The sequence below is a fragment of the Eptatretus burgeri genome, chromosome 3 (assembly GCF_056783735.1).
Source record: "Eptatretus burgeri isolate ZD-2024b chromosome 3, Ebu_testis_v1, whole genome shotgun sequence".
Taxonomy (NCBI): Eukaryota; Metazoa; Chordata; class Myxini; order Myxiniformes; family Myxinidae; genus Eptatretus; species Eptatretus burgeri.
In genome coordinates, this window is record NC_140963.1 from 91503740 (window position 1) to 91513739 (window position 10000).

The window sequence follows — 10000 nt, forward strand, 5'->3', positions numbered from 1 at the left end:
ATGCCGGTGTATGACTCGCACGTTCCGCTACGCTGGCCACAAGTTGTATGCACGGTCTGCGATCGTTGACAGACGTCAACACATGCTACTTGTAAGTTAATCATAAGTTGAGACACGCCGAGGTAATGTTTAGCGTACCCGAAACTTATTTCTAACCTATGATTAACGTGTTGTTGGCACGTTACGCGATCGTTGCCACACATCGACAGACGTTACTTTTAAGTTACTCATAGGCTGAAAGACGTCGGTATAATGGATCGTCCTTGCGTCAGCGTCCACGGCCACGGCCAGGACACTTATTTGCAGCATTCTTCAAACTTTTCTTCGGCATGACGAGGATGTTCACACTTCGATGTCTAGCTTGGCTATGATTCCAATTGTCCATCGGCAGCGTCTATTTAAAATAGTCGAGTTTGAGCGTTTTAACACGTTCAGAAGAAACGCTTCAAATTTCCAAACCCCAGCGTCAAAAAAAAAAACAAAACAAAAAAAACAAAGGCGAGTGACAACAATTTAAATCGTTCATTGTAAACAATGAAAATAGTTGAGTGGTACCGTTTAAAAGTCGTTGAGTGTAAAAAAAATCCAATTGTTGAGCGCAAGCGTCTACTTTCAATAGTGGGGTTTGAGCGATTTCGCACGTTCAATAGAAACGATTAAAATTTCCAAACCCCAGCGTCAAAAAACAAAGGCGAGTGACAGCAATTTAAATCGTTCATTGCAAACAATGAAAATGGCTGAGTGGTACCGTTTAAAAGTCGTTGAGTGTAAAAAAAATCCAATTGTTGAGCGCAAGCATCTACTTTCAATAGTGGAGATGCAGCCATTTAAATCGTTGAGTGGCAGCCTATGAACCTACCCGTGGACACGCGGACGCAAGGACGATCCATCATAACCCACACCCTCCCCCTCACACCCACCTACTACTGCCAACATGAACAAACTACTACTAATACTAATACTGATACTGATACTGATACTGTTACTGCTGACATGGACATCGACTCAAAAAGGAACTCGAAAACACTGTTGGGTTCCCCTTTTATGAGCAGCATTTTTATATACCAATTCCCAAAACCGCTGGGAACACGTCTTTATATGGCAGTTGTAAGCTAGAAACACGTTCATTTTTTTTTTTTGTCGACCGGAAGACGTCATTGGAATACGTCTACATACGTCGATGAGTGTTGGGACTACGTAAAGAATTGGTTCAAAGCACGTCAAACATAAGTTAGAAATAAGTTTCGCGTAAAAAAGACATTACCGCGACGTGTTTCGACTTATGAGTAGCTTATAAGTGGCCTTTGTGGACGTGTGTAAGCGTCCGCATATCGTGTGTAAAACTTATCCCCATCGCATGCGGAACGTGTGTCATACGCCGAGTACGTCGTAAAATTTTGAACATGTTTAAAATTTCTTGACGTACTCTACTTACTACGACGTATAATAGCGTACTTTTGCGTTCTACTCACGTATACCAAACTTACTCATACCGTATTTGACGTGCCCCCAACGTTTTAGACACATTTTTCTTAGGTCGGCATACGCTGGCAAGATCGCCAAGGTGTGACCGCGAAGTTGTCACTTCCATTTCTACGGCAGTTATGATTCGAATCGTTGTGCGTCAGCCTTTTAATAGGCTACGTCACGACATCGTCCGCGATGCGTGCAACGCGCTATGCCGAAGTTAGACTATCGTTGGGCATAGGTTGTGTAGGCCAACAACAGGTTCAGCATTCGTTGGTATAAGTTATCTATAACACAACGAAACGTTCTGTGTCCATTACTAATGTGTTATGCATACGACCAACTCGTTATGAATACGTCCGAATCTTAAAAAAAAACATCAAAAGTTCAACGTCAGCCAGCGTTTTACATACATTTTAATACGTTGCCATCGCTGGCTAAAACGTCAAGGTGTGACCGGGCCTTAAGGTCGGGCCTCAAGAATGTCGGAAGTGTGTTGGCTCGCCAAGTGACTTAATCATTCAAGCAAACACTCGATTCAAAACCGTTGATAAGGAGCAGCTAGCTAGTTTGTCAAGCGCTAACTAGCTGCTTAAGCATGAGTCACATTTGCTCTACGTCTTGGATACGGCGGCCATACCCCCCCTGAATTGACAAACGTGCGGCGGCCGCAGAGTTTCTGAGGTGGCCTCAGGGTGGCCCTACGCCGTATGGCTATCTTTTACATGCCGTAGGGTCTCCGTGGAATTATAGCGCGGAGTTATAACTTTTTTCATTTCTAGGTTGGCCGTGACAATTTGACAAGCCGTAGCCATGACGTAAATGTGTTCCACGTCGAGCGTACATAGGGCGTATGGTGGGCTTGCGTTATTCGTGCGGCTGCCTTAAGCTCTTATCAATGAAAAATGAATTTTGCCAACCCCCAAAAAATTACGGCGGCCGCACTATTTCCACGATCGCCGTAGGGTCGTCCTCAGGCGTCTCTGTGTTCAACGTATGGTGGCCTTGCGGTCTGTGTGACTACCTGCGGGCAACGCAGGATCGACGCACGGTTCCCCTACGCCCGCCGTGCGTCCTACGCACACGCCTCCGTGGCAGTCTGCGTCGACCGTGCGCTTCCGCTAGAGATCGGAGTATAGCTGTTTGCCACCAGTGTTGGGCACAAAAGCGATAATCCGATAACAGATAATTATCATAGTTTACTTTTTTATCAGACTATTATCGGAAGTTAACTTCCATTTATCGTTATCGGACCAGTTAACTTCCGATAACTTGATTTTTTTTTTGTCCCATAATGTCCGTTAATTTTTTGTCCGATAACATTTTCATCGTTTCCGCGTCGCATTTTGCCGAACTAATTAATTATCAATGAGGAGAAAAATGTACATGATTATAGATTACTTGCTTTACAAGATAATGCTGAATCAGGCCGCCGCGTGAAGAAAAATGGAAGAAGAGGAGGAGGTAGAAGAAGAATAATAATAAGAAGAAGAAGCCTTGCAATGGTGACTTCCGCAGCCATGCGGCTGCTAGGTTCTGCAGGTACTGCGTTCGGTCAAGGTTGGGAAACCCGAAAAATGAAAACATATGTGACTGCTACATTGTGTAACCGTGGAAATACTGCAGCCACCCTATAATTGCTTGTGGCCGTAGATTTTTTTTTAGACCCTATGGCCGCCGAGCCAAATGTGACTGAAGCATAACTGAACACACCCTGGGTTTCCTCCCTTTCAGTTTCGTGTGAAACAGCAGTCGTGACTGTTTAAAAAGGTAATCACACATGTTTGTGGTTGATAATATTTTTTTACATGCGGTTCGGGTTTTCCACGAAACATTACGATAAACTATTTTTATACATTAACACGCCATTTGTCCAAGGAGGAAACCCCTCAGAGAGAAGGGATATTATTAGTCTTAATATTGTTTTGTAATAACATCAATATTATGTGCCTGATGTTGGCTTAATGGTTAGGGTGGTGGGCTTGGGATCCTCAGCTCCTCAGTTCAAATCCCCCTTCACTGTTGAATTAATACCAGGTGGGGTTGACTCTGCCTGCCATCCTTCCAAGGTCAGCAAAATGAGTGCCAGCTTGCTGGTATCCTTTGCCAGAGTGGTCACCTGTTCAAGATTGTGTCCACTAGCCAAGGAGATTGCTTAGGCAGCACCAATGCTCTGCACAGATTCTGGTCCTGATGGATGGATCAATATTTTGCAATAACCTTTGGTGGTGTTATTACTTTTGATATTGGAAGCAGTCTTGGAAAAAAATGCCACGATAAGCTAACTTAAATGGGATATACACCTCTACACAGATATCCTGTATAATAGCTGTCAGAGTTATCCAAGTGTTATTATTTTCAACATGGCGGCCGCAAGGAAGCGAAAGGTGGAAAGTGAATGCAGGAGACTCCAACCACGCTAGCAAAGAGAATACTTTTTCACAGAGTATTCAGGCAAGTGTGTGTGTTTAATTTGCCAGGAATCGGAAGCGATAATGAAATAATTTAATGTTAAGAGACATTATGAAACAAAACACGAAGCGTTTTTTAAGGTGTATACTGGACCAGAGAGAGAACATAAAGTAAAACAGTTGGTGGCACCTATACTCTCAACAAAACCAGTTTTTTCATTCTAATCAAACTCAGGAGAAAGCTGCTTATCACGCAGCATGGAAAACCCTTTGCCAAGGGTGATTTTATTAAGGAGTGTATCGCAAAAATTGTGGACATTGTGTGCCCAGAAAAGAAGCAAGGCTTTTGCAATGTCAGTCTTGCGAGAAACACAGTCGCCCTGCAAATCGAGGACTTGTCAGCCAACATTAAGGAGCAAATGTCAGGAAAAACACCTTTTGTTTATTTCTCTTCAATCGCGTGTGATGAGAGCACTGACAGACAAAGCTCAGCTGCTAAAAAAAATTTTTGCGAGGGATTGACGATTTTTGCATTAATGAAGAGGTCCTCAACCTTAGGAGCCTGACTAGGACAACAAAAGGAACAGATATTTTTGATGCCATGTCAGATGCTATTCAAAACCTGAATCTCCCTTGGGACAAGTGTGGAGTTACAACGGATGGCGCTCCAGCCATGATAGGTGAGCATAACGGAATAGCCTCCATCGTTTACTGGAAAGTTCATGAGTCTGAGGAGTGAGATTGTTACATTGCCTTGTATTATACATCATTAAGCTTTGTGTACAAAGGTGACCAAACTGGGGGATGCAATGAGTGCAGTCATGAAAACTATCAACATAATTCAATTGAGAGCACTTGACGACAGAGCATTTTGGGCATTCTGATCTGAAATTGATGCAGAATATGGGGACGTGATCTACCACTCTGTTGTGCGATGGCTCAGTCACGGCTATGTTATCAAGCAGTTCTTCTCCCTCAAATCTGAGATCGAACAATTGTTCAGAGAAAAACGTCTCCCCATTGATGAATTAAGTGACCTTGTTTGGTTGGCAGACCTAGGCTTTTGAGCTGACATCACTGGAAAGCTGAATGTGCTGAACATAAGCTTTCAAGGGAAAGACACAATCATATCACAAATGTACTCGCACATGAAAGCGTTTGCCATGAAGCTTCGTCTGTTTGAGAGACAAGTCAGTGAACCCAATGCCGCACACTTCCCCTCTCTGCGGAAGGTAATTGGCACTTTCCCAAATGCTAACATCCCTGAGTAGATGGGGAAATATTTGACAGAAATCACTTCATGAGTTCACAGAGTTGAACAACAGCTTTCAGGATTTCATTGTCATTGAGAAGGACATTTTAACATGTTCTCATGCCCCTTTTCCATTAACGTGGATGGAGCAACAGAGGACATACAGTTGGAACTCATCGAGATGCAGTGTGATGATGCAGGTCTGGGGCTGTTTTTCATGGTTCGGGCTAGGCCCCTTAGTTCCAGTGAAGGGAAGTCTTAATGCGACAGCATACGATGACATTCTGCATAATTCTGTGCTTCCATCTTTGTGACAACAGTTTGGGGAAGGCCCTTTCCTGTTTCAGCATGACAATGCCCCCATGCACAAAGTGAAGTCCATACAGAAATGGTTTGTCGAGATCGGTGTGGAAGAACTTGAATGATCTGCACAGAGCCCTGACCTCAACCCCATCAAACACCTTTGGGATGAATTGGAACGCCAACTGCGAGAAGACATATTCGCCCAACATCAGTGCCCGACCTCACTAATGCTGTTGTGGCTGAATGAAAGCAAATTCCCACAGCAATGTTCCAATATCTTGTGGAAAGCATTCCCAGAAGAGTGGAGGCTGTTCAAGCACTAAAGATGGGACCAACTCCATATTAATGCCCATGATTTTGGAATGAGATGTTGAACAAGCAGGTGTCCACATACTTTTGGCCATGTACTGTATATAGTACCAGGGACCCGTGGAAATTCCACATCATGTAAAATTTGACTTCAATACCTCAGATGTCCCCCTCCCACTCTTTCTCCCCTCAACCCCATCCTCCCCTCAACCCCTCCCCTTCGACACTGAATCTCTCCTTTCCCCACCTCCTAAAATTATGTGTGACTACTTTATATGCATGTCTTTCTATTCATGTAAGAGGTATTTGTATTTACGTGTCACAACTATGCATGACTTTCTACCTGCATGACTTGATTATGCTTGAACGCATACTCAAGCGAGCTTGATGTCCCTATTGAAGGACAGTATGCTCCATAACTGAGCGCCTTCGGGCAGTGTTGCATGATAGAATCACAAAATTTTGCATGCCAGACATATTGTGAAATATCTATATTTAAAGGTTAAACTCATGATATTATTGTAATAGTATTGTTAAAAAAAATCCAAGCACAAAGATTCAGCGATTCAACTGTTCCTCTGTATTTCCATGCAAGCAAAAATATGATCAATTTCCTCATAAATGATAGTTAATTAATCTCATGACAATATATCTCTCAAGAGTCACCAAATGTATAATACATTAACGAATGTGATATTATCAAGAAAGTAATTTCGCAGTAATCTTTTCATTGTGGTGTGGTTTGTCAAACAAAGCATGAAAGACTGATTATATAATTAGCTTACAATATGATGTATTGATTCCAAAAAATCATTCCGTTGGTGAGTTAATGTGAAGTAGAAAAAGGTGCTCCTCCCTCCTCCACCTTTGCATAACCTCCTTGGTGCTGGTTTACAAGTTCAGTATCCTGAACATCCACACTGAGCCTGAGGGCTATGGCTAATGATATAACAGACAATTTCAAATGAAAAATATTCACCACACTGACCACACATCGAGAGGAAAATCATTTGTCGAGGGAGGACACCTTGTCCCCAAGATAATCCAAATCGTTATTGCACCAAACCATTATTGCAGTTTATCAATTTTCAAGTCTGCCGACGATTCAACCCGGCAAAAGACAGGTGAAAGATCGCACAATATCATCATACCGTACTTTGTTTTGGACAATTAATGTGCGATATTCCTGGTCTGTACTCGAATTTGTCTGAATGCAGCTGTGCACAATGGATTAACTCGTACAGTGCCTTCAGAAAGTATTCATACCCCTTGAGTTTTGTCACATTTTGTTGTGTTACAGACTGAATTTAAAATGGATTAAATTTAATTATTTTTGTCACCGATCTAAACAAAATACCACATAATGACAAAGTGAAAAAATGTTTTTAGAAATTTTTACAATCTCATTAAGAATGAAAAGCTGAAATATCTAACTTACATAAGTGTTCAACCCCCTGAGTCAACACTGTAGAAGTGTATTTGGCAGTGATTACAGGTTTAAGTCTTCTTGTGCATGTCTGTATCAAATTTGCACATCTGGATTTTGGGATTTTCTCCCATTATTCTTTGCAGATTTGCTCAAGCTCTGTCAAGTTGTATGGTGAGCGTCGGTGAACAGCAATCTTCCAGTCTTTCCACAGATTCTCAATGGGATTCAAGTCTGGGTTTTGGCTGGGCCACTCAAGCACTCTCACGTTCTTGTTCTGAAGTCATTCCATTGTTGCTTTGGCTGGATGCTTTGGGTCGTTGTCCTGTTGGAACATCAATCTTCACTGCAGTCTAAGGTCTTTTGCACTCTGAAGCAGGTTCTCCTCAAGGATTTGCCTATATTTGGCTCCATTCATTGTTCCCTCTATTCTTACAAGTCTCCCAGTCTCTGCTACTGAAAAGTATCCCAAGAGCATGATACTGCCACCACCATGCTTCACGGTAGGGATGATGTTAGATGGGTGATGAGCTGTGTTGGGTTTCCGCTTGATGTAGCACTTTGCATTCAGTCCATTCAGAGTTCAAGTTTTGTCTCATCTTTGCATTCAGAGTTCAAGTTTTGTCTCATCAGACTAGAAAATCTTTGCCTCATGCTCTCAGTCTCAGGCATGCTGCCATGTGCCTTTTTCTCAGGAATGGCTTCTGTCTGGCCACTCTCCCAAAAAGCCTAGATTTGTGAAGTGTTGCAGAGTCTGTTGTGCTTCTGGCAGGTTCTCCCATCTCAGCCAAGTAACTCTCGTTCTGTCAGAGTGGTCATTGGTTATTGGTCAGCTCCCTGACCAAGGCCATTCTTGCCCAGCTGCTCAGTTTGGTCAGACAGCCAGTTCTAGGAAGAGTCTTGGTCGTTGCATATTGTTTCCATTTCCTAATGATGGAGCTCACTTTGCTCTTGGGACCTTTCAACACTCTAGAAGTTGTTTTATACCCTTCCCCAGATGTATGCCTCACAATACTATCTCGGAATTCTACGGACAGTTCTTTGGACTTCATGGTGGAGTTTCTGCTCTGACATGCACCGCCATCTGTGGGACCTTATATAGAAAGGTGTGTTTCTTCATAAATTATGTCCACTCAATTGAATTGGTCACAGTTGGATTCCAATCAAGTTGTGGCGACATCTCAAGGATGATCAAAGTTAAATTGGATGAACCTTCGCTCAATTTGAAGACATATAGCAAAGGGGTTGAATACTGATTGACGCAAGACATTTCAGCTTTTCATTTTTAATAAGTTTGTAAAAATTTCCAAAAAAAAAAATCCACTTTGTTATCATGGGGTATTTTGTGTAGATCAGTGACAATTTTTTTAATTGGTTCACGAGCGCCAGCCAGTGACCACTATATCCGTTATGTCTGTGTGTCTGTCTGCCCAGAGCATAACTCCGTGGACTTTGATCCGGTCTTGATGAAACTTGGTTATGTGTTCGATATCAATGTCTCGTTGTGTTTTCCTGGATGAGAGCGTGGCTACGCCCATTGTGGACGGAGCCACGCCCCAAAAATAGCCATTTTTAGGGGGTAGTCGGATTAAAATTCTATCTTCTCCTTGGGAATTGAGTGAATGGAATGGGTTCTTTGGTATTTGAATAGCAGAATGAATTATCTAAAACTTTTCGTTGTCTGATTTTTCATTTTCCTCCCAAGGTCAAGGTCACAAGGTCAAAAACTTAGAAAATTGCGAATTTTGACATAAAAATCATACGACCGCCCAAACTTTGAGAGCGAGGATGACAATATTTTTTATGCATAATCTCGAGGTCATTCCCCACCTAAAGTCTTGAAACCATTTTGCTCTATCTCGAACACCTTGCCCGTGGCGCCCCCTTCAAGTTTGTTTTTACGTTGATTTCATCAAAGTATGGATAATCCGAGGATTGCGAAATTCCATATAGCCTATATGACATCATATTGTTCCTGGAATGTTCCAGAGGAACATTTTTGCACCAAAGGTCATAATCCTTGACATTTGACCTTTAAAGGCCACAACGGTCAAATTTTCAAAGTTGTGGGAATCGAACCGGGTTTTCAACCTTCTTCGACGAACGAACTAACTGCAATGAGCTATAGCACGTATCCTGTTTCCTTATTTTAATGTCCACAACATTGTTTTGTGACCTTTAAAGGTTATGCAAAGGTCAAATTTTTAAAGTTGTTGAACGAAACCGGGTTTTCGACATTTTGCAGCTAATAACCTGTCACCCGTACCACATCATGTTGATCATTTTTATAACTTGGTCAAAAATTATCACATTGTCTAATCCTTGACTTCTGAAACAATCTACATCGTCAAATACCGCTCGTGAACCATCGTCGTCTTCAGACTTGTATCATCCATTTTTAATTCAGGCTGAAACACACAAAAATGTGAAAAAGTCAAGGAGTGTGAATACTTTCTGAAGACACTGTATAATGTAATGAATCCCCTCAATGAAATAAACATGTTATTTATTTTTTTTAATTCAGAATGTGAAAGTATGGATCCATTTTTGTCAATTATACATTACTAGATGCTTTTAATAGGCATTTGTTACTTGAAAGTTTAAACAGCAATGCTTATCAAAGCATATTTTCTGAGGTTCTGCACACAGTGCAACTTCAAGGTGCTGTGGTTATATTTGAAAAAATAACCGTGCAAGTCATTTCACAAGCAGCAACAACACATTGACCCGTGTTGTCATTGGAGTATAATTTGTCACAGTAATAATTTGCCCAGGGCTGGCAGGATAGCCTCAAGGCATGCACACTTACCTCTGAGCTGTCGAGCCTGGGTT